Source organism: Oncorhynchus kisutch, linkage group LG12 (genome assembly GCF_002021735.2).
Source record: "Oncorhynchus kisutch isolate 150728-3 linkage group LG12, Okis_V2, whole genome shotgun sequence".
In the NCBI taxonomy this organism is placed as follows: domain Eukaryota; kingdom Metazoa; phylum Chordata; class Actinopteri; order Salmoniformes; family Salmonidae; genus Oncorhynchus; species Oncorhynchus kisutch.
Window position 1 is genome coordinate 56125946 of NC_034185.2, and position 23009 is coordinate 56148954.

Below are 23009 nucleotides of genomic sequence, written 5' to 3' on the forward strand. Positions count from 1 at the left end.
AACTTCTCTATTTTGGACCGTACAACCTTTCACGCAGTGCACTTTGTCCTAGTTCTTCTCTCTGGCCAACTGCGACCATAACAAGGAAAGGTCTACTGCTTACACTCACAAAAACCCTCCCCGGTCAATGTGGAAGCCTGCATCTCCTCTTTTGATTCCACTGACTCTCTGTAAGTGGGTCACTCTGAATGTGTGTGTGTACGTACTTGTTGTTGCCATTCTGAATCAAAGTGACTTTGATTTGATACATGCTGCGCTCTGCTTTGAATCAGATTCTGAGATTACACAACGACTCAACACCGCATGCTTCCCTCCTGCTGGGGAGACATGCTTCAGCTTCTTTCAATGACAGATTGTTTTTACGAGAGAACAAATCAATAGGGATTCAATAGAACCAGTATACAGGGACTCTCAATCGACTTTCGTGATGTATTTTGTGATGCCTGTGGCTGTCTATAAGACCACATGTTGTCATTGAAGAACGAGGGCCGACTCGTCCTGCAACCGGTGTACCTTTTTTAACCTATTGTTCAGCTTTTTTCCGACAGCACTCTCTTTGTGCTCACTTTAACAGGACGATTAGAGTCAGACCAAACTGACGGTGAACAGCAGTCACCCCCGCCAACACTCTGTTTTGCAATATAAATATTAACGTCTGGCCTGGCGAGCAGCTGACGCCAACGGAAGGCTGTAGATGAACTTGTTCTGTTCTCAGATCTTGGCACTGTCTGGGAATCTTTTCTCTCTTCATGTCCAACAATACATATATGACCCTGATATATTCAATGTTTTCTTTGGATGGTTTGCAATATTTGTCCTTGTCGACGGTGGTCCTGGTATGTTGGACTCTGTGAACTTTGGAGCAATGACTTCATGTGGTCATTCCCAAGTTTGACATTTTTCTGTACTTTATTTCTATAAAAAGAAAATGGAAATGGCCACAGTTGTCACCGGTTTGGCTACCAGACGACTACAAACGGTCATCTGAAAACAGGAAAGGAATGCTGGGAACTGTCAAACTTATGGAAACCTGTGAAATGAGATGTATTTGCTCATTCTCTTTCTATCAGCATCTCAAGTTTATTTGGCCTCTGGGCTCAACATAGAGATGAGATGAACAGAGTTTCTGTTCCACAGCTGGGTGGTATGATGATGGTCTTGTTCTCTTGGTCTCTCTTGTGCTCTCTCTCTTGTGCTCTCTTAGTCTCTCTCTTGTTCTCTTAGTCTCTCTCTTTGTCTCGGTCTCTCGTGCTCCCTCGGGGGCTCTCGCTTTCGTGCTCCCTCGGGGGCTCTCACGCTTTCTCGCACGCGCTCTCTCTCTCTCTCTCTCTCGGTAGTGCTCTCTATGTCTCCGTGTGTGTCTGGAACCTCTCACCAGAATCTGTAAACATCTCCTAGCTGCTGTGCTGCCAAGTTACATAATGGTGCTACAATCTAACCTCGACTTTTCTCTCTCGTCTCTTATAATTCCATAGGCTCCTGAGAGTCATAAACCAACTGCTTTCTTGATGTTAAAAGATCTGATTGGTCAATAGACCAATTCGTGGAAAAAAATATCAGAATTGAGTTGCCTGTCTAAACGCAGCCACGGTGATCTGCTGTCTCAAACATGCATGCACACTCCTGTCTCACGGTGATCCACTGTTAACCAGCTGAATAGTCTGCCTCTGCTATTCTCAATGTCTTTCCCAGGACTCCTGTCCAGCTCTGTCTGGTGTTAACACCCAGTTAGCCAACAGCAAGCCCTGGCCTGTTCCCTTGGCACTGTCCATGTTCCCTAGTGCTGTTGTGATGGGATAGCCTGTCATATCTAGGGGTTATTTTCTAGGCACTGTCAGCCGCTCAGAGGTAGAAACTGACGGGAGTTGGAAGCCGATAACTGTGCCTCGTACAACTGGTCTGCCTTGCCAAAAGATCCCCAGTGGCTGCTCAAGTTACATGTTGACTTTTGCCCGACTTGAGCTCCGACCGCTTCCCATATCAAACTGCACTTTTTTTTGTCCGTCTCAAACCCCCCGTCAGGCCAAAGAATAGCTCTCCAAATTGGTCCGTGAAGAAACTAACTTCACCAGAGAACCAAATTAGAGTAGTCTGACCCAGCTCGTGTTCCTGTCTTCTCTTTCAGCTGGGTGGAAAGTTGAACACTTTGCCATAAGGACTGGGTTAGGGGCACCAGTGGGGTTAGAGAGGCTCAGAGAACCTGAGGGGGTGCATCAAAGTGGCTGTCCAACAGCAACTGTCGGTCTGCTTCCGACGGTTAACAGCAAGGCCCTCATCTACGCACGCTACAGAAAGAGAGAGTTGCCTTGTTGAGCCTGTCGTCAATGTAGCATAAGGGTTTTTATGCCCGACAACCGTCCGTCGTTACTGCTTTCAGGAGGTTCTGCCTAGTTGATTATGGCAACTGAATACCGTATGAAAAGGGAACATACAAGAGTGCCATGACATGCACATCCCAGACTTACCAAACCCAGTTAATGGGTAACCATATACTGCAGATAAGACAAGGGAAGACTGTATAGCTGAATGCTGCTTTCCTGCTGCACGAGGTTACCCAGCCTGTAGGGCCTAGGCCCTAAGTGTGCAGCTGCCCCTTGTGAATGAATGGCTGATTACTAAATGTTAATGAGCCACTATCAGCGGGTAAACTAATCTGCCTCACAGGTGCAGTGGTGACGCACTGTTGCATGTTGACACCGGTATAGTCAGTATTCAGCCGGTCTGTTCCTGCCTGGATTTTTAAAAACCTTTGTCTACCTGTTGTTTTTTTAAAATTATTCTGTAGCTTGCTCCCGGAAGGAATTCCCCACACCTTCGGTGTCAGAAAGACCAAGAAACACCCCGGGTGTCTTCCTTGATGGGGAATAGGGTGCCATTTCCGACACACCCCTGTTACTTCGTATAGCCACTGTAGAAGTAAAGTAGTGATTTTATTATGGTGTCATGTTATGTAGTCGAGTTGTAAGGCCTCACCTTCACATGGGAATGTTCACCTATACGGCGTTGATCCTAGATTGCCCGTTTCCTGCTACATACAACTCTGTTTCTTTGCATAGCTCACTGTCTGTATCTTTACGTAAGTCCCAAGTGTGTGACTTAATCTCTGTCTTAAGGCGTCTTTGTGCATTTGTTTCCTTTGTGTTATCGCCCTGTGTGAGTCTATGTTGTGACTAACTGGGCCTGTCTGTGGGAGACTGGGAGAGTGGAGGTGTGCTGTATGGGGGTCTGGGTTTCAGGGGGATAAACTGTGAGATACCAGGATGAGACCAAAACACATGGAACTGAGAGACCCCTAGAGCCCTGAGGGAGAGAGAGGGGAGATCATTACGTTCTCTCACCCCAGACGGCCCTGTGGCATGTTGACTCTGTGATGACCTCAGATTGTTTAACACACGATCCACTGACATCCCCTTTTCTCCACTCAGCCTCCACTGACAGCCCTAACAGAGAGGGGCCAGGCCGGGAGAGGAGAGGAGAGCAACCCCCAGTGTGGCCTGACCAAGAGACTCGTGAGTAACCGCTTCACTTCCTCTCTCTGGGGATTGGGGAGGGAGGGTGGGTGTGGTGGTTTTTTCCATGATCACCAGCTGCATACCTTTATGCACAGTACAGATGTTAAGTGTGTATGTGCACTGTGTGGGGCTGACAAGGAGAATCCTAACTGCTTCACTTAAGCTCCCATGGGAATGGGGGGGGGGGGGCTGTAGAGGCGCGTGTGTGTTTCTTTTGGGTTGAGGCTACAGGAAACCAGACAGATATTTAATAGCTAGCTAATTAGACTCCTTTCTTTCTCCTTCATTGACTTCTCGGTGGAGGCTTAATGCTCAATTAAGCTTTCCCCCTTTTTAGGCTGATTTATCCCTCCCTCCTCCTGTCTTTTCACTATCTTAGTATTCATGACCGTCTTTCCACTGTGTGGCCATTTTACCACGACTTCATTCGGCTTTCAACTGTGAGCCCGCTCGACAGCGCCTCGTGATTTACCTCCTGCCCCCATCTCCTCCGGTACAGAGATATCCTGATACGTTATTACAGCCTCTTTATGTTACCGAGGACTGCTTCTGTTATGCTTAGTCTCTAGGTGAGAGAATAAAATCAACACTAACCTGTACCTTTGTTCTCATAACTTCCATATAGGAATATCAACCAATATTTAACCTAATCTGACGAGTCACTCCAACATTTGACTACTTTTCACATTGCGACATATCCCCAGGAACAGTTAACCTATACAGTATACTGACAGCTGACACCAGAAGGCTAGTCTAGCCTGTAACATCAAAATGAGCCTACCAAGTTTGAACATTAGTTGTGAGAGTTGAGTCCTGCTCTTTGATCTGCTCTGACAATGAATTTACAGTGATACTTTAAGATTTTCTCAATGCTTCTCCAGGTTCTGATGAATTCATGGATACCATTTTTATGTCTTTGAGAGCAGCTTGTAGGAAGTTGCTAACTAGCGTCAGTGCAATGACTGGAAGTCTATGGGGATCTGTTAGCTAGCAGTCTGAGACTTAAGCATTCAATAGACTTCCAGTCATTGCGCTAATGCTAGTTAGCAATTGCGCTACTTAGCAACTTCCTTCAAACCGCTCGCAGAGACATAAATGTTATCTACGAGTTCATCCGACTCTGAGAAAGTAGATAAAGGGCCTCATAGCCAAAATCCCGAAGGATCCCTTTGACTACCAGGGTAAGCAGTTCATTGTATAACAGCATCCTCTGGCAGGCTCCCCCTGAACCATTTGGAGACGTGTTTATTATACCAGATCTCTCCTCAGGAAGCGTTAGCCGTGTGTCGTTCCTCCGGAATGAAAGGGAAGGGAACAATGTCGAAAGAGGGAGAGAAATGATACTCAGGGAGCGGGAGGGAGTGAGTGAGGGAGGGAGGGTGAGATGGAGAGGGGATGAACGGGGGAGTGGAATGAGAGAGAGATCCACCCTCCCAGCCCTTCTCATTGTTCTCAGGGATAGAGGCAGGAAGCCTCACATTCACACTTCTGCGTCAGGGGAGTTTTTCTTTTTACAACTACCTATGAAGAAACAGGAGGTTTATTAACTTTGAAGCGTCGCTGTCGGTGTTGCTCAGGCTCATCTGTGGGCAAATAGGGAGGGAACCTCGAGGGGATGAGATGATCACTAATGAGGAGTAGTGTGTGTGTGTCTGTCCCACTGTTGGGGCGAAGGCACATAGAAGCAATGCCTTTCCTGTGCACAGGAAACTTTAATTAATTTGAAGTAGGTGTTCACCATCTTTGTTTCCTGATGTGTGTTCCCCAGTTTGAAGGTGGATTCTCATATCGGCCTCTCCCCAGCCACTTAAGATTAATGAAAGAGCAAATATGTGAATTCATGCAGAATGGGTTCACCTTTTAGTATGTGTGTATCCTTCCATTGTATGTGTGTGTGCTGTGGGGAGCTCTACCTCCTTACAGACGAAGTGCAGCCAGCCGAGACCCTGAATAATTCATTGCTGGCACGCTTTTGTAAATTAAAGGTAAAGCGATTGGATAGCATACAGAGAGCCTCATACGGGGTGATCTCTCTGCTAACTCTTGAATATTTAAAGGGATGGTCCTGACTGCTCACCTGCCTTCTAAAACTACAATCCTGAGGCTCTCTGACGGGTTTCTAATGTGACACCGTACCTGGGGGTGTTAATAATGGGTAGGTTTGGATTGGAATCCCAGGGGAACACAGTCTTCATTCTTCCAATGCAGTTTCCTCAGGATGCTAGCTGATTGTTACCTCAACCCAAGCTAAGGTTGATACGTCTGGCCTCACTGGTGAGAAACCGTGTCGAAGCAGGTGAGCGGAGTTAGAGGTGCACACTTTTCTTTAAAGAACAGTTGCAATAGTATGCAAGTTGGGTTGTTTGAAAAACATGCTGACTACACTGGCTACGTGTAGTTGATTTTGTCTGTCCAGACCAGAGGCGATCATGACATGCAGGTTAAAATATCAAAACCAACTATATTCATTTGGGGGCAGGTTGAAACACATGAAATGTTCATGGACATTTAGCTAAGCTAGCTGTTGCTGGCTAGTTTGTCCTGGCAGATGAACGTTGGGTTGTTATTTTAACTGACATGCATATGGTCATTGTTTTTAGCGTATTCTTTGTAGATTTTTTTGGAGCCCGAGTCATGCAAAACAGTGTTTTTCTACTCCAACGAACCAGTTTTTTTTTTTGTATTTCAAACATCCGCGTGGCCAGTGAGGTTAGCGTGTAAGGCTTTTCACCTTGCCATCAATATTAGAACAGTGTAGGCTACAATGAATGGATGTCACGTCAGCTATCAGTCATCACTTGCTTATTTCAATGATCAAATACAGTCTGTGTGTGCCCAGTTAAGAACTGCTGTAGTGTTTGTCGCTCTCACACAGTGTGTTTGGTGGCACCGCCTGCTCCCTCTGGTTCTCACACTGTGTGTTTGGTGGCACCGCCTGCTCCCTCTGGTTCTCACACTGTGTGTGTTTGGTGGCACCGCCTGCTCCCTCTGGTTCTCACACTGTGTGTGTTTGGTGGCACCGCCTGCACCCTCTGGCTCTCACAGTGTGTGTGTTTGGTGGCACCGCCTGCTCCCTCTGGTTCTCACACTGTGTGTTTGGTGGCACCGCCTGCTCCCTCTGGTTCTCAGTGTGTGTGTTTGGTGGCACCGCCTGCTCCCTCTGGCTCTCACAGTGTGTGTGTTTGGTGGCACCGCCTGCACCCTCTGGCTCTCACAGTGTGTGTGTTTGGTGGCACCGCCTGCTCCCTCTGGCTCTCACACTGTGTGTTTGGTGGCACCGCCTGCTCCCTCTGGTTCTCACAGTGTGTGTGTTTGGTGGCACCGCCTGCTCCCTCTGGCTCTCACAGTGTGTGTGTTTGGTGGCACCGCCTGCTCCCTCTGGCTCTCACAGTGTGTGTGTTTGGTGGCACCGCCTGCTCCCTCTGGTTCTCACACTGTGTGTTTGGTGGCACCGCCGGCTCCCTCTGGTTCTCACACTGTGTGTGTTTGGTGGCACCGCCGGCTCCCTCTGGTTCTCACACTGTGTGTGTTTGGTGGCACCGCCTGCTCCCTCTGGTTTTCACACTGTGTGTGTTTGGTGGCACCGCCTGCTCCCTCTGGTTCTCACACTGTGTGTGTTTGGTGGCACCGTCTGCTCCCTCTGGCTCTCACAGTGTGTGTTTGGTGGCACCGCCTGCTCCCTCTGGTTCTCACAGTGTGTGTGTTTGGTGGCACCGCCTGCTCCCTCTGGTTCTCACACTGTGTGTGTTTGGTGGCACCGCCTGCTCCCTCTGGTTCTCACACTGTGTGTGTTTGGTGGCACCGCCTGCTCCCTCTGGTTCTCACACTGCCTGTCTGTTTTTATTAAGAGAAACCTTTTGCTGCAGAGTCCCAGCAGCAGGGCTGTTGGTGCCTCTCTCCTGAAGGAAGTAACTTAATTACAGTCTGTAGATGGTAAGAGAGGGGGAAGAGGACCAGCTTGGTTACCTCCCCATGTTTGATATAGTAATTAGGTAATATCCACAGGAACTGCTGTGCTCGTCACAACAGGCGCTGTCGCTTTCATCTTCTCCTCAAGGTACAGGGAGTTACTGGACTTCATTCTTCCCCAAAAATATTCTTGTTTTCTTTTTAAAGGATGAGCTAGGTGTGTCTTTATTCAGCTCAAGAGACTGGTCATATTTGGAATTTCAGGCTGTGTGTTTTACTTAGAGGTGTGAAGCAGTGGTGTAGGGGAAATGTGGGATCAGTTCCTGGAAGAGGTGAGCATTTCTTCACAAGTACAGACAGAGCACAGGGAGAAGACAAGTAGACCGTGGCTTTGTCATATCCTGAGGTGAAAGCAAGGCACTTTCCACATCAGCAGAGCAGCAGAAGAGAAGAGGTCTGGGATTCAACCAGTCATCCTTTGTGTCACTCCTTAATCAGTCCCCCAGCGCCCACAACCCACACACATCCCATGTAAATAATTTAAAGGCCCTTTCCTTTCGCCAGCCCAGCAGCCAGGGGAAGAAAATGGCCAGGGCACAATTGATGACACAGGACAGCAGAGGACAGTAGAAATGGCTGCTGATATACTAAGGCTACATCTGAAATTGCACCCTATTCTCTATGTAGTGCAACACGTTTGACCAGGGCCCGTAGGGCCATTTCAGTTGCACTCTACGGCTTTAAGCAATTGCTAACAGGGCCGGATAGTAAAACTAGCTGAAGATGCCCTCTCTGTTAGTGGCGAGGCTTTAAACAACTTGGAATGGCCGCGTCACGCTGTCAGCTTACATTTGGGCGTAATGGAAGGGCTGCTCGGTAGGTATTTAATCCGCTGCGCTTTTTTTCGTTTAACGTTGGAAAAGTTTATCGTGAATGGATCCATGCAGTGGGAAGAAATGTAGACTGTAAGAAATACTACAACATGTTGAGAGAACAGTCTCCTCTCTTGATGATCTATTGGCCCACCAGACTTTAAACGCCTGCGTTTCCCGTAGGCCCACATCTTCTGTTATGCCGGGATCCTGACCACAATACCAGGGTAATGTGTTTTAAATGGCACCGGAGTAAAACCTGCTGGCCATTTTGTTTCTGCTTTTAGATGTTGCTTCTCTATTGTGGGGAACAGGGGTGAAATGACTCAAACACGCACACAGTTTGCTGTGGCGTGTTTGCTGTTACTGTGAGAGCTGGGTAGTAGGATGGTGCTGTTTGTAGGTGGCGCTGTGTGTACGTTCCCTCGTCAGAGAAAAAAGGTGGTCACAGTCACACACTTCAACCCAGTCATTCATGCTTCGGAAGCTCCGGACGAAAACAGGAAACCACCCTGCACTGTTCTGTTCCTGGGGCGGCAGGAAGCTGGGGCTTCACAGGCATCGTTCACTCTTGGAGGGCCCACCCGGTCCACCCAGAACATTGTTGTTCAGCACGTCAAATGTGACATTCCTCTCTGTTGAAAATAGAAGAGGATAGCCGCTTGTAGGCCTGTGGGTTACTCGGCCTAGGCATTTTGGTTTGTTGTTGCTGAGGACGTCATGCAGTCAGTGGGCCTAAATCGGACACATTTCTGTTGAGAATAGTGGAAGTAGTAGTACCTGTGTTTCTCATGCTATAGTGGAGGGGAAGGCATTGTTCCGTCTTTCCCCACTAGAGGACAGTCTAGTCAGAGGAAATGGACACTGCCTGGTCAGATGGAGTGGAGAGAATCATCCTTCACTGGCTCCTATTGGGTCTCTCTGTACAATGTCATTGGAGCGGTTACTGTTCGCCAGAGAGATTCCCTGAAAACACACCACTTCAATATGGCTACAACATTTTAGCTGCAGGTTAGGTGAACGTACACAGCAGGTTAGGAGAATAAGGTGGATGTTAGGTGTTAATGTAAAGTCACCCCCCCCAAAAAAACGTCAATTTTTTTAGCTAGATTGGAGTAAGATTTTGCCAAACGGTATTCGCCTTTTTTGAAGCTGGTATTTTTTAAACATTTAGGCCTGTCTTAAAAGGGGACTCCAGTCTCAAGTCACATATAGCGTAGTTTGATACATAATCATACCTAATTATTCCACAGAACTCCTCTTCCTGGCCAGTCGCCGTTGTCCTTTCTCCCAGTGTGTCAGCGGTTTGTTAGGTAGGTCCACAGCAGGATCAATGAGGGCAAAATGATCCTGAAACTTATTTTGATCCCCATGAATTAGTTGGGAAGAGATGAATGATTGAGGAAAAAGGCAGAGATTTTAATGAAGGACCCAGACATTGCTTGATATAGAACGACGATGGTAATTAGATGATAATTGATATAATCCGCTAACAAGTCACTACTTTGAAAATGGAAAGGTTGGAATCGATGCTTATTCCCCAGATCCACTGTCCGCACGCCACTCTTAGAAAGGGGGAAAACGTTGGACAAACGCTTTGTAAACACTGCATCACAACATCAGTGACACAAGTGGATAATGATTTTGCAGGCCAGGAGTTTGTGGAGTTTTTAATGCACTCTCACCTTTCTCCATTTTAAAGTCCCTAGGCCAATCTGGGAATTCCCATGACTCAATGCCATGAACCCCTAGCCCGGTGTCCTAACTGAATTTGCTAGATATTTTGCTGTTTCACTTCCCTTCAGCTCCGAAGCCAGGCTAAGCTCACCCCACCCTAGCCCTATGTTTGGCTGTCTGGTCGGTGGCCAGGCCTGCGGCCAACATCAAGACAAACTGCAGATTTACTGTCCGTCTTTACAACCGCATCACAATTAATACTTGGGAGTGGATCATGTCTTTACAGATGGTTTCCTCCATCAGAAACAAACACAAGACTGTTCAGATGTCCTTGACAAATGCCTGCTTTCTGCCTGGGCTCCTTAATTGACTTAGCAGAGTAAGACTCAGTGGCAAAGAAAGTCGCTGTAGGCTAAATGTTGGCAGTGAATACATTTTCCCATAGCATGATATTGGCAGTGGAACATCATTGCCATCATGTAGTCGGGGGACTACAGCTGTAAATTAGCGCTTAGCTAAATGTGGTGCAACTTCTCAGTGCTCTGAGACTGTATGTTGCATGTTGTCCCTGTCTAAATAAACGTAATAAATCAACTCAAACAGGAAATAGGTCTGAGGTTCTAACCGTGCTCCTTGTGTTTTACCATTTGAAAGCTTATGCCTAGTTTTCCGACCGTTTAATGAATTGATGAAATTGGTCATGATTCAAGTATTGTGTGTTATCTTTCACCTCAGTGCTATAGAAAGAAACACAGGCTTCTCAATATCCTGGTTTCAGATTTAGCCCTAGGTCTCCTCCTGTTAGTTGTTACAAAGGTGTCCTTCCTAATACACTCTGTTTCTGTACCATGTGTGAAGGTGTAGTCCTGACATACTACATCGCTACCGTCATGAGCGATTGCCCCCCCCCCCCCCCCCCCCCCCCCCGCAGACACCTGTTCCCTCAGCCGTGTACTAGTCACCCACAATCCCTCTCTCTCCAGGGACTGTTCACACAGGGGGATGATAGCCAGCATCACACAGCCTCCGGCTACTTCAGCTGCACCGTGATCTCAGGGCTCCACGGACTCCCTAGGTACTACTGCACAGGGGAATTGCACTTACACAAGTGTCCAAAAGCATTTAGACATATTCAGTGAATGATTTCTGTTCTGATGAAAAGATGCTACTTTGTACTTTGTAAGGACTCTAGGTATTCCCTAGGGCAGGCCTCTCCAACCCTGTTCCTGGAGAGCTACCCACCTGTATGTTTTCGCTCCAACCCCAGTTGTAACTGACCGTATTCCGCTTATCAACCAGCTAATTATTAGAATTGGGTGCTCTAGATTAAGGTCGGAGTTAGAGGTCGACCGATTATGATTTTTCAACGTCGATACAGATTATTGGAGGACCAAAAAATGTAATCGGCCATGGTCGGTGTCCAAAAATGCCAATTACCGATTGTTATGGAAACTTGAAGTCGGCCCTAATTAATCGTCCATTCCGATTTTATCGGTCGGCCTCTAGTCGGAGTGAACCTACAGGAGGTTAGCACTCCAGGAACAGGGCTAGAGTGAACCTACAGAACTGTAGCTCTAAATGAACTGGGTTGGAGTGAGAGCCTCAGGACTGTAGCTCTCCAGGAACAGGGTTGGAGTGAAAACCTACAGGAGGGTAGCTCTCCAGAAACAGGGTTGGAGTGTGAACCTACAGGACGGTAGCTCTCCAGGAACAGGGTTGGAGTGAGAACCTACAGGACGGTAGCTCTCCAGGAACAGGGTTGAAGAGCCCTGCCCTAGATTTTACCCTATAGGTGAATTATACCCACTCAAGTGTCCGAAATTCATTTATTCAACAAAAAGTTCTGATAGATAGCTAGGCTTCGGAAAAGGTGTTTCCATTTGATAGCGTTAACATTGCAGGTAAAATGAATTTCACATGAAGCCGGAAGTTCAGACACCTGGCTGAGGTGATTATTTTAATGGGTTCCTGTCTGAATCATGTTATGTGGTGTCTACTCTGCATCTTAGTCAAACGTATTATACACACACATCAGTAGACTGGGAGAAGATTTTGCCTCGTCTGTAACAAGACTAGAGCCACCATACGGGTAGGGCTGAACTCTAGAGAAATATAGTCCCAAAATGACATGTTTCCAATCTAAAGTTGGAGTCTTTGAGAGAGAGAGCCGGAGTAGTAAACTACAGCTAATGAACCCATGCTGCTCCAGGCTCCATATGGAGGAGTGACTTCCTCTCATTCTGTACTTGGCAGTACCAACCCCCCTCGCTCCACCCTCCACTCTGGCAGGATTAGACTGTGTGCCAGGTTGCCAGGCCTTTCAGACCAGACTGAAATCTTGACCAGGCAGTATTATGTCATGGGTAACCTCTGACACAGTTCCATCTCCCTAAGACTCCTCTTAACTGTTTTGGAAGTTTGAGACCGTTTCAGAGGACTGGGAAAGACGCACAGCTTGTGGTAGAAAGGTAGAAGTGGCCTAACAGTGTCACCTTGTGGTGTATTGGTTGTCCGTTGTCTCCACAGTGGGAGGAGCGGTGATGCTTCATCTGGAGTGTCGGCTAACATGGTTTGTGTGAGGTAATTGAATCTGAGGTGCATTAAAGTAGCACTGCCTCACTGTAAATGGTGTGCTGAGATGCCTGCGTCTCATTGAGCTTGGCTCAGCAGTACTGTACGCCCAAGACTCACGTCTTATGTGACCAAACTGACGAGTAAGCTCAGAGACCGACTGAGGTGACAATAGGTACTCAAGCTAGGGCAAGTGATGGAGATGACAGGTGCCTTGCTTTGCTTTGTTTTATGTGGTGTCCATGTGAGTCTGGAAATGAAGTCAGCCCGTCAACAGCTGATCTTGCCCCGTGCTAAAGTCTGGAATTTCACAAGGAGACTTTAATGTGGTGTCTACAGGATTTACTGGCTTTCATCATGACCCTGGTTTTCTGCTTCTCTTTTATTTTACACCCCTTTTTCACTTCCCTTCATTTTTGTTTCCAACCTACCTGTTGCTTATTGTGTTTCATCCTGACACTTGTCATCTCCCCTCAAAGATTTATTTTCAGGGTTGAAGAAACACCCAATGCAATGAATGGGGAAACCTCATCACCTGAACATAGACCTTGCAACTCCAGACCCAGCCCAGTCTGTACACCATCTGCAGAAGAGGAAAGCTTTTGTAGCCTGGTCTGGCTCCACACAATGGAGCTGTAATTGTATGGTGTTGGCTGTTAGAGGCTAGCCGCGTATTCCTGATTGCCGGTGACTGATAACTCCGTCAGCCCTTGCTCCTCGCCACACACAATGGATGTTGTGGAAACTAGCCTCCGGTCAAAACAATGGTTGGATTTTCCTGAAGCTGTCGCCTGCCACCTTTTACGCCATGTGTGTGCTTCTGTATTTCTTGAAATGCACGCTCTCAAAAGACGTGGTGACCTTTTTTTAGGCTAATTCGGGAGAACAGTTGGAGTCTGAGATGTGGCCTTTTTTTAATGACTGCGTGGCTGCCTCTTCCGCCTCGCAAGTGTTTATCTTTAGGCTAAATGATCCTAGACTGCACTAAAAGCCTTGCCTCCACATCCTGGCTGCAGAAATATAAACGGGATCCTTTTAAAGTACAGTCTAATGTGTTTTCCTTCACTCTAACTGTAAGCAAATCCAGTTAGTTTCCCGTTCAGTCCATCTCTCCCTCTCTTCCCCCTTTCATCCCGTTCAGTCCATCTCTCCCTCTCTTCCCCCTTTCATCCCGTTCAGTCCATCTCTCCCTCTCTTCCCCCTTTCATCCCGTTCAGTCCATCTCTCCCTCTCTTCCCCCTTTCATCCCGTTCAGTCCATCTCTCCCTCTCTTCCCCCTTTCATCCCGTTCAGTCCATCTCTCCCTCTCTTCCCCCTTTCATCCCGTTCAGTCCATCTCTCCCTCTCTTCCCTCTGAAAACCTCCCGCCGGTACTGTGGTGCAGCGAGCCGCTCCGCCCCAGGGATCAATATCGAAGCCGGGAGCTGACGCAGTGAAAAGCAATATTTATAAATAATGAACTGGACGTTCGTTCACCCGCTCTCTCGTTCTCTCTAGAGAGGAAAATAACTAAATGCTCAAATAGGAGATTATTGAACCCAGAATAATAATGGTGTGCTGAGGTGTGCACAGTCCTGTCTTTCTCGTAGCCTGCATCAGCCATGCAGAACTAACCGAGGGAGAGAGAGAAGGGCCTGTATCGTTGTTGCCAAGTTTTGAAGTTTCCTAAGTGGCTTTTTGTTCCCTCTGTCTTTGTGATTTTCAGTCACTCTGCCGAGAGACTTTTTCATGTTTGCTTTGCATTGAGAAATTGTGACTTTGTTCTCTCCACTCAAACTAAAGCTGCTTCTCAATGTTCTTGTGATGTTTACATGTGTCATGTTTGTTTGAACAGCTGGTTGTGGTCTTACTGTATTTCTCATGCTACATCTGGATCTTTTTGATTTAAACAGCCTCTTTTCATTTCAGGATGTCTCTGGGCACACTGTTCCAGGCAGTAGGCTTGTTGATTTGCACTGTTTGTTCCAGTGAGGTGGCAATAGGGGATCAATTTCACCCTCTCGCTCTCAATTTGAATTTAAACTCAATTTAAGGGCTTTATTGGCATGGAAAACATATGTTAACGTTGCCAAAGCAAGTGAAATAAACAAACAATACAAATGAACAGTAAACATTACACTCACAGAAGTTCCAAAAGAATAAAGACATTTCAAATGTCATACGTCTATATATACTCTCTCACACCCTCTCACCCTCTCTCTCAATACTATTCAATGGGCTTTATTGACATGGGAAACATGTTTACATTGCCAAAGCAAGTGGAATATCTCTCACCCTATACAACAATCAGTCATGACTTCAAGCAGCCACTGTCTTTTTCACAGTCGTCACCTGGAGAGAGGCTAACTGCTGTTGATTTCTAGCTAAAGTCCCCTGTTATCGCCCCACTGAACACAGCCGACCAGCTGAATACTGAACAGTCAGATCCAGCTTGTGGTCGGCGAGGGACTGTTGTGGTCTGTGGATCCACATCTCTGACTTCTGCTATATGTGGAGCGATAACACTTCTGATAAGGTTGAGGCGTACTGCTCAGCACAGTAACCTAGCCTTCCTATCTTTTGGGATATTATACTGGGATATTCACCACCCCATCCTATTTCATAAGACACGATTTAAATGTTATCGCTCTCTGTGTTTTGTATCATACTGAAAATTCTCTGTTTTCTCCTTTACCGATTTGGCCTAGTCTTCTGTCTGCACATTGGTGGTGGTGATTGTACTCTTAAAGGTGATTATCTTTTTTATCTGCTTATTCTGTGGCTATTTATATCGAGCTGGCAGGGTGCCTCGAGCACAAGCCCTATTCTCCTTCTCTCATTCTGCCTCAACTCATCTCCATGGCCTCTCTCTCCCTCCCCAACCTATCATTCTCCTTTCAAGGCCTCATGGCTTCATCAACTCTGATTACTATTCAGTGATGAGGTGAATGATTCGCCTGTCGTCGTCTCCTGCTCTGTGGGGGCGCATCGGTGCAGGCTCCATCTCCAGGGCTAATCTGGTTAAACGCCTGATAAGGTGAGCGAGCAGTGTTGTTGCGGGAGGGAGGAGTGTAGAAGAGGGGTGCTGCTGGAAATTCTACCGGTCTAAGATGCATCCTGCACTCCCCTCCCTCCCTCCTTCTACAGCACTGCTCGCTCACCTTATCTCGGGCGTTTAACCTGACTATCCCTGGAGATGGAGGCTGCACCGAGCGCCCCCACAGAGTAGGAGATGACATCGGGCAAGCTTTCGCTCTCTCTCCATTTATTTTATCTGTATTTTCTCACGGTGCTCGAGCTTTAAGCACCGGTGGTGTGGTTTCCCCCCCCGTATACACTTCCAAACGGCTTGCCTCACCTTCACCACAGCAGAGAGGGCATCTTACACTGAACAAAAATATAAATGCAATAATGTCAAAGTTTTACAGTTCATATAAGGAAATCAGGTTATTTAAATAAATTCATTAGGCCCTAATCTATGGATTTCACCTGACTGCAAATACATATCTGTATCTGTTGGTCAGAGATACCTTTTTTTTGTAAATTTTTTTAAAGGTAGCGGGTGGATCAGAAATGTTGATCAGGCTTTTGATTTTGGCCTGTGGAATGTTGTCCCAGTCCTCTTCAATGGCTGTGCGAAGTTGCTGTCGTACACGTCGACCCAGAGCATCCCAAACATGCTCAATGTGTCACATGTCTGGTGAGCATGCATGCCATGGAAGAACTGGGACATTTTCAGCTTCCAGGAATTGTGTACAGATCCTTGTGACATGGGGCCGTGCATTATCATGCTGAAACACGAGATGATGAATGACACGACAATGGGCCACAGGATCTCGTCACATTCCAATTGCCATTGATAAAATGCAATTGTTTTCGTTGTCCGTAGCTTATACCTGTCATACCGTAACCGCACCGCCACCATGGGGCCCTCGGTTCACAATGTTCACATCAGCAAACTTGATGTCTGATAGTTTGCAGAAATTCTTTGGTTGTGCAAACCTACAGTTTTATCAGCTCTCCGGTTGGCTGGTTTTGGGCGATCCTGCTGGAGGTCCTGGGCTGGCGTGGTTAGATGTGGTCTGCGGTTGTAAGGGTGGTTGGACGTTCTGCCAAATTCTCTAAAATGACATTTGAGGCGGCTTATGGTAGAGAAATTAACATTCAACTCTCTGGCAACAGCTCTGGTGGACAGCACGCCAATTCCACGCACCCTCAAAACGTGAGACATCTGTGGCATTGTGATGTGTGTGACAACTGCACATTTTAGAGTGGCCTTTTACTGTCCTCGGCACAAGGTGCACCTGTGTAATGGCCATGCTGTTTGGATGGATTGTCTTGGCAATGGAGAAATGCTCATTAATCGATGTAAAGAAGGAGAAATACGCTTCTTTTAGGATCTTTTATTTCAGTTCATGAAACATGGGACCAACACTTTACATGTTGCGTTTTATATTTTTGCTCAGTATGTATTGTGTGGAATATGGAGGAGAATTTTACATTGATCGGCTGTCTCTTGCTTTCATCCGATGACCTTTCTGTGACCCGGGAGTGGCATATAATTCGGATAATAACGCTGTCTGGTGCTCTGCTGCTCCACTACATAGATGCTCCCTTCTAACCCTCTCCTTTGTATCCAGCTGTCTAACCTTGTGGAGGGAAGGAGCAGAGCCACGGTTTGGATTTCTCCTAACTCCACTCCGCTCTATCCATGCAGCACTGGGTTGATTGACGGACTCCCGGGAGCACCCATGTCATAAAAGGGCAACGAACTTTGATTGGCGACTCGGCGGATCGGCTCTGAGCGGCTTATTGCCAGAGCTGCTGGGGGGGGGGGTACAGTAGGCAGGTACAGTGGTGGCAGTCAGCGGTGTTGACAGGGACAACATCCACATCACTTAAGCAGCCTCATCCGGTGGCTGGCGGGGTGGAAGGAACAAAGAGGGAGAGTAGGAGACGGCAGTAGCAGCAGAGGCAGTATCCCCAGCAGCATCCTGCTCCAGAGTGAGCTGGGCAGAGAGGGAGGAGCCTCGGAGAGGAGGCGTGTGTCTGGATGCTGCGAAGAGAGGAGCGAAGAAGAGAGTGGAAGGAGGAGAGAGTCACAAGGGGAATGGACTGGAGCATCCGTATTGTAGCGGCAGACTTGAGCCTCCCCGGTGTGTAGCGAGGTGAGCTGCCTCCGGCCTTCCCACCAGGCATGACCACGGAGCCTGCTTCCCATCGGAGATTTAACTGACTGGAGAAGTGACATTGCAACTGCAGCCTGTGGCTTGACACACACGAGAACCCGGAAGCGTCGGGTGTCTCTGGAGGACTCTGTTGAACGACTCGGGACAAGGCAGTTATTTGAGCTGGGAACTAAACGAATGCTGTGAGGAGCAACTGAAAGGAACTAAAGAAGGACCCACCCGACAGGACAGCATTAGTCTTTAGCTCTCCCTCTCCCATCCCTCATTCTCCCCTTGTCGTCGTCTTTTCCTCTGGAGCAGAGAGGCCACTAATGAGCAAGTCAATGTGTGGCTGTGGCTGCAGCTTCATCTCCTCTCTGATGAAGAGGCTGGGCCGCACAGCCTGTTGCTCAGACCTCCTCTCCTGCAGCCATACCTCCGAGCAGCTGCAGCGCCTGGCCACCGGCTGCCCACCGCCCACCAAGGTAACGATGCCTAATGCGGTGCCTGCCCACATTGCCACCCACAACCATGGCATAGACAGGGTGCTTCAATGGATTTGACTGGATATCTCCATCTTACTGTTTTACTTTTACTTATCTGTGTAAAGATGCAGAGTGTGTACTAGAATGGAGTGAGGAAGTACTAGTCATTCACAATAATCGGTGCTTGGACTTGTAGGTTCGTAAACTACTAGCATTCTGTCCTTGTACTACAGAAAATACTAAGCTATTACTACTAGTAATACAGGATGGACTGAGATTCATATTGATTATGTATGTTTTGGTCAGACTGACCTTGCTTTTGGTTATCCAAGATTATTTCTCCCATTATCGGGCTGCATGCGGAGCTGTTGGAAGTGCACTGCAGTAATTGATTTTGTAATGGAACCAGGTGATTTAATGTCTGTCTAGCTTTGTTGCGGTGCCAACCGTAGGGCTTGCTTTGAAACTGTCCTGTTTTCTAAGTGGAGGCCTTCAGACATCCTGGTGGTTTAACACGGAGTGATTGCTGCTTCGCCTCAATTGGAGAAAAAGCTTTTTGAGGAATGGAGCAAACTTCAAGATGGTACAAGAAGAACGGTGAGTGGAAGGGAGAGGAGGCGACGGGTACCACTGAAGAAGAAGTTAGGGCTCTGACCCTTATCACTAGCCTCCACCCTGTTCTCTTCTCTCCCTTACCCTACGGCTTTCGGCTCCCCCTGTCATAGTTCCCCACCGTTTACCGGTATTGACTGAGTGGCTTCTTCCCGTTTTGACGGGGAGCGGCCTGGGCTGGGTTTGGCAGTTGGCCACTTTCACTTTGTACAAGACTGATCCTGTTTTCCTTTGGAGAGATTTTTATGTCCTGATGGAAGGGGAGAAAGTACCGCAAAGGAAAATAAAGGATGTGTGGTTGGTTGTCATCTGTTGCCCGCATGCCAACTATTGAGTGAGGGAGAGTTCTCTTTAAAACAGCTCTGTGTTGTTAAACAAACGGTATGAGAGGTAACATTAAAACGTCTCTCTACTATTAATCCGTTTGTTATCGAGTTAAGTGTTTCAGTGTCAAATCCAAGAAGAAATAATTCCCCTCTTTTCGTCCTTTTTTACTGGCCTGAACGGTTTCCGTTCCCTCCTTTTGAGGCACCAAGCGGCACCAGCTTTAAATAGAGCGATCGATTAATAGCCTCTGCAATGAAATGTAGACCCAGGAGGTCCCACTGAGCACTAAGCTCTGTATTTAAAGGATTACTGCTTCTAAAGAAGGCCTGTATATAACAGCCCATGGCGGCTGGGCAGAAATTCATAATTCTAAATATTAACATCCCTTTATTACCACTGATTAGACGGTTGGCATGTTGCATAATATAATTAATCTCTCAGCATGGAACATGTTTTGTTCAGCCCAAGTCTGGCATTTATCTGTCTGACACTGTTAATTCGATTGCTCTTTCACCGAGCTAGTCAATGCAGTGGAACATCGGGAGGTTATGCTTTCACCAATGTACATTTGTATTATTTAGCTCATAAGAAGGCAGCTCCTCCAGCTATCGGTTGCTGGTGGTCTTTTTTATGGACTGAATTCATAGTGAATAGCTAGCTGCGTGTTCCACTCCTCTCCTTTTTGCTCTGTTCAGATCCCATCTGTTTGATTTATTGCCGCCGTTTCAAAGGGGATGTGCTCTCTAATTCGCTCTTCGTTGGCGTGCCCATGTCTCACTGGTCACAACACCGTAACCCTCATCACCCTTTGGTAGATGGGCTCTCTCAGCAACTCTGCTTTTGTCTTTTCATACTTCACTTTAGGTATTAGCATAAGTCTGTAGAGAAAGTCCCTGCAACCACAGCGGGGTATTTCAATGCCTCCTTTTCCCCGTTGTCCAAACTCAGGATCAGTATGTAGGCTGTGGTGTTGCCTCGAGCCTGCCGTCTTCTGAGCACACAGCAAGTGAGAATAGAACTTCTTGTTTTGCTAAATCATTTATTTGTCCCATACAGGCTGATTGTTGGCAGGATCAAACTCCCTCCAACTACTTATTTGACATGCTCTGCAGGAGAGGAAATGACTGGTGTTTTTATGAATGTTTCACAGCGACTCTCAACTTGTGTTAACTTACTGATGAAGCGTCAGAATACACTTTCAAAGTGTAATGATTGACCGACCGCGTGTCCGATGCTCCATAAAGAGCCGCTTGTGAGGATGGTAGCCAATATGTGGTTGAATAGATTGTCTCAAAAGTCCTGCGTTTGTCTTTTCATACGCCACTTCCTCAGCAAGAGAGGAACTGACTGGTGTTCAGCTTTGATCGTGTATCTGGGCGTGTCTTAAGAAGCCCACAGTGCAGTCAAACATGTGATTTCCTGTTTATATCCCACACTGTCGTTGGAGTAATACTGTGAAAAGGCTAATGCCTATTTAGTGTAAGTGTTTGAAACGACTACGTGGAATTTCAGCCTGCTTTGGCGGGATGATGTTTTCAGCAGTTAATAGACCAAAAAGAGGTCCGAACCTCTGCCAAAAACAGCTAGTATCCCCCTCCCCACTCAGACCACTCCCAGACAGTCCTTGCTAAATTCTTGCTTGAGAAATAGATATTTGCTAAGAAGCTATTTTGTTTCTTTTTGGCAATTTTAATTGACAACAATCAGTCAGAGTTACTTGTTATCCAGAAATGATTTGTTATTTCTATAAAACTGCTGTATTGGGCCTTAAAGTTACTGATGACACTTCAAAAGTATTGGTTTGAAAATAGTTTCTAACGGTCTTCCATAAAGAGCAGGTAGTGATGAGTACAGCTCATCCATGCGTGGTTAATGTCTGTGGCTGTTTTTTTTATTTTTTAGATTGAGCCATTTACTCACTGACCCCCTTCACTGGGCTAATAATCCTTCAGCAGTTTGCCAGCCGGTTGGATAGAGAGCCTAATACGTATGTGTTAAACACAGTAGGGAGATTGGCGAGGGGAGAGCATGCCCACTGTTCGGATGTTAGCTGGCGGCCTGACCAACTGCCTGCTGTGCGAAATAGGGCCTTCACAAGTTAAAGTGCTTACCCGTTGGCCACCCCTCATGGCCCATGGAGAACTTGGCCCGGCCTCAAGCAGCCCATCAGTCCCCCATAGGGGCATTCTGCCGGTCTGAAGTGCCCCCAGATGAGGGCACTGTGCCTGGGCTGAAGAAGCTGAAGTGGTGCCTGGGTGTGCCGCACACAGCTGTGTCTTTGTCTCTGGAGCTCCAGACTTGGCACGGCACGCCACAGAAGCCCAACAACCCCTGTTATCAGCAGCAACACTGGGTGCTGTTTTGGTCCCAGCTGCCACAGTTCTGTGCGCTAGGCTAACAAGACCCGGCCTTAAACTATAAACATTCAGACCCATTTTATATTATTCCTGTGGATGGGGAAAAAGCTTTTGGTCGGTCGATAAAGAGGCCAATGGCTGGCTCGTTTATTTCAGAGCGCAATCAAAGCATATTTTGGAACGATACCAGCTCGTTACAGCCCCATTATTGCTTCTCGCTCATTGTCCATTAAACGGAGACCGTGAAAGTTCCCATGCAATTGTGGTCTGATAGGAAGAGCATAAAACCCCAAGCTTAATGATTACGCTCTAATGGTGTTCTGTTTCTGCTTTCACTTGGTCATCTTGCAAGATGCTCTGATATGCACAACCTTTTGAGATACTGGCTTCTGTTTTAAACACTCAGGTAACTTTTCCCAGGTCTTTGTGCCAGAAGTATTTTATCATCCTATACGATCTCAGCCTTTTATAAACCCTTGCCGTACTAAATTCAACACCGAGTTCATTTAGTAGGATGCCAGCATGCCAATATTGTTTGTTACACTAGCCATATTCTGAAGTCTAAAATCCCATAACTGTAGTATTAACTTGAAACCATCTGTAGGCTTATTAGAAAGCAAGTCAAGCTTGTGTGTTTGTGTTTATCCAGCAAAGTTGTGGATGAAGACAAACTGCAATGTGCCTAGGGGATATTACGAATGACAAACATTTGTTTTGCCGCGGGCGATTCCCACATGTAAGATCTGTCTCTTAAATCGCATTAAAGCACATGGTAATGGCATTTGGGATGTTGCTAAGATTACTTCTCAGGAGTTTTCTGCTGACGGAGGTAACTTAGTTCCCACCATAGAAATATAATTACTGCTACACTTTTTTATATACACCTCCACCAATTACCTCAAGAGTAAAGTTTTTTTTTAAGTAACCTTTTCTGTCAGCAACTGACGCATTCTGCCATTTCTGTTATTTAATAAGGAAATAAATGCTGCTTTCTTACCCTCTACCACCTACGGGCAGGTTGCCACAGTCTGAAGAGCAAGTCTGCCAGGCAGTTGTTGTTTTGGTCCTAGTGACCTCATCCTACCTGTTTCCTGTATGAGGTGAGACTCTATACAGTACCCATCTGGCCTGTGAGTCACTCTTTGCATGGTGGTCCACGCTTTGTAGAGGCTTATTTCAACTAGTCAAGCCTACTGATACAGTTTATACTGGCTCACTGTGAATGGGGAAGTATATATTTTTTTGGGGGGGGGGTCACTAAATGAACCAGATAGTTATCTTCATCCCTCTCGTGATTCAATACGTCACTGTCTCTCACGGATATGCGCTCTTGTCGTATGTGTTCCACCGCGATTGTTTTCGGCAACAATAAAAAAGCATATTTCATGGGATGTTTAAGAACCTAATTACGGAACCTTTGCGATTCCCTTATAGGAGGCATACCGGGTTCAGATATTCATAGCCTTCCTCTGTCGAACTCACAGCTCTGAAATACAGTTCCCAGGGGGAGCCCTGCAATCTGAGATGAGGCTAATGCTCC

General features: G+C 46.9%; 1 protein-coding gene across 3 annotated transcripts in view; it reads left to right on the forward strand.

Annotated features, from left to right (window-relative positions):
- LOC109878625 (F-box/WD repeat-containing protein 7) overlaps positions 1–23009 on the forward strand; it is a 187445-nt gene that overhangs the window by 36814 nt on the left and 127622 nt on the right. For 2 of the 3 annotated variants that reach the window (XM_031837853.1, XM_031837855.1), the window contains exon 2: positions 3426–3509. The exons of the other annotated variant lie outside the window; for it this stretch is intronic. The gene's annotated coding sequence lies outside the window, so the exon portion shown is untranslated. The remainder of the gene's footprint in view (positions 1–3425; positions 3510–23009) is intronic. 3 annotated transcript variants of the gene reach the window in all.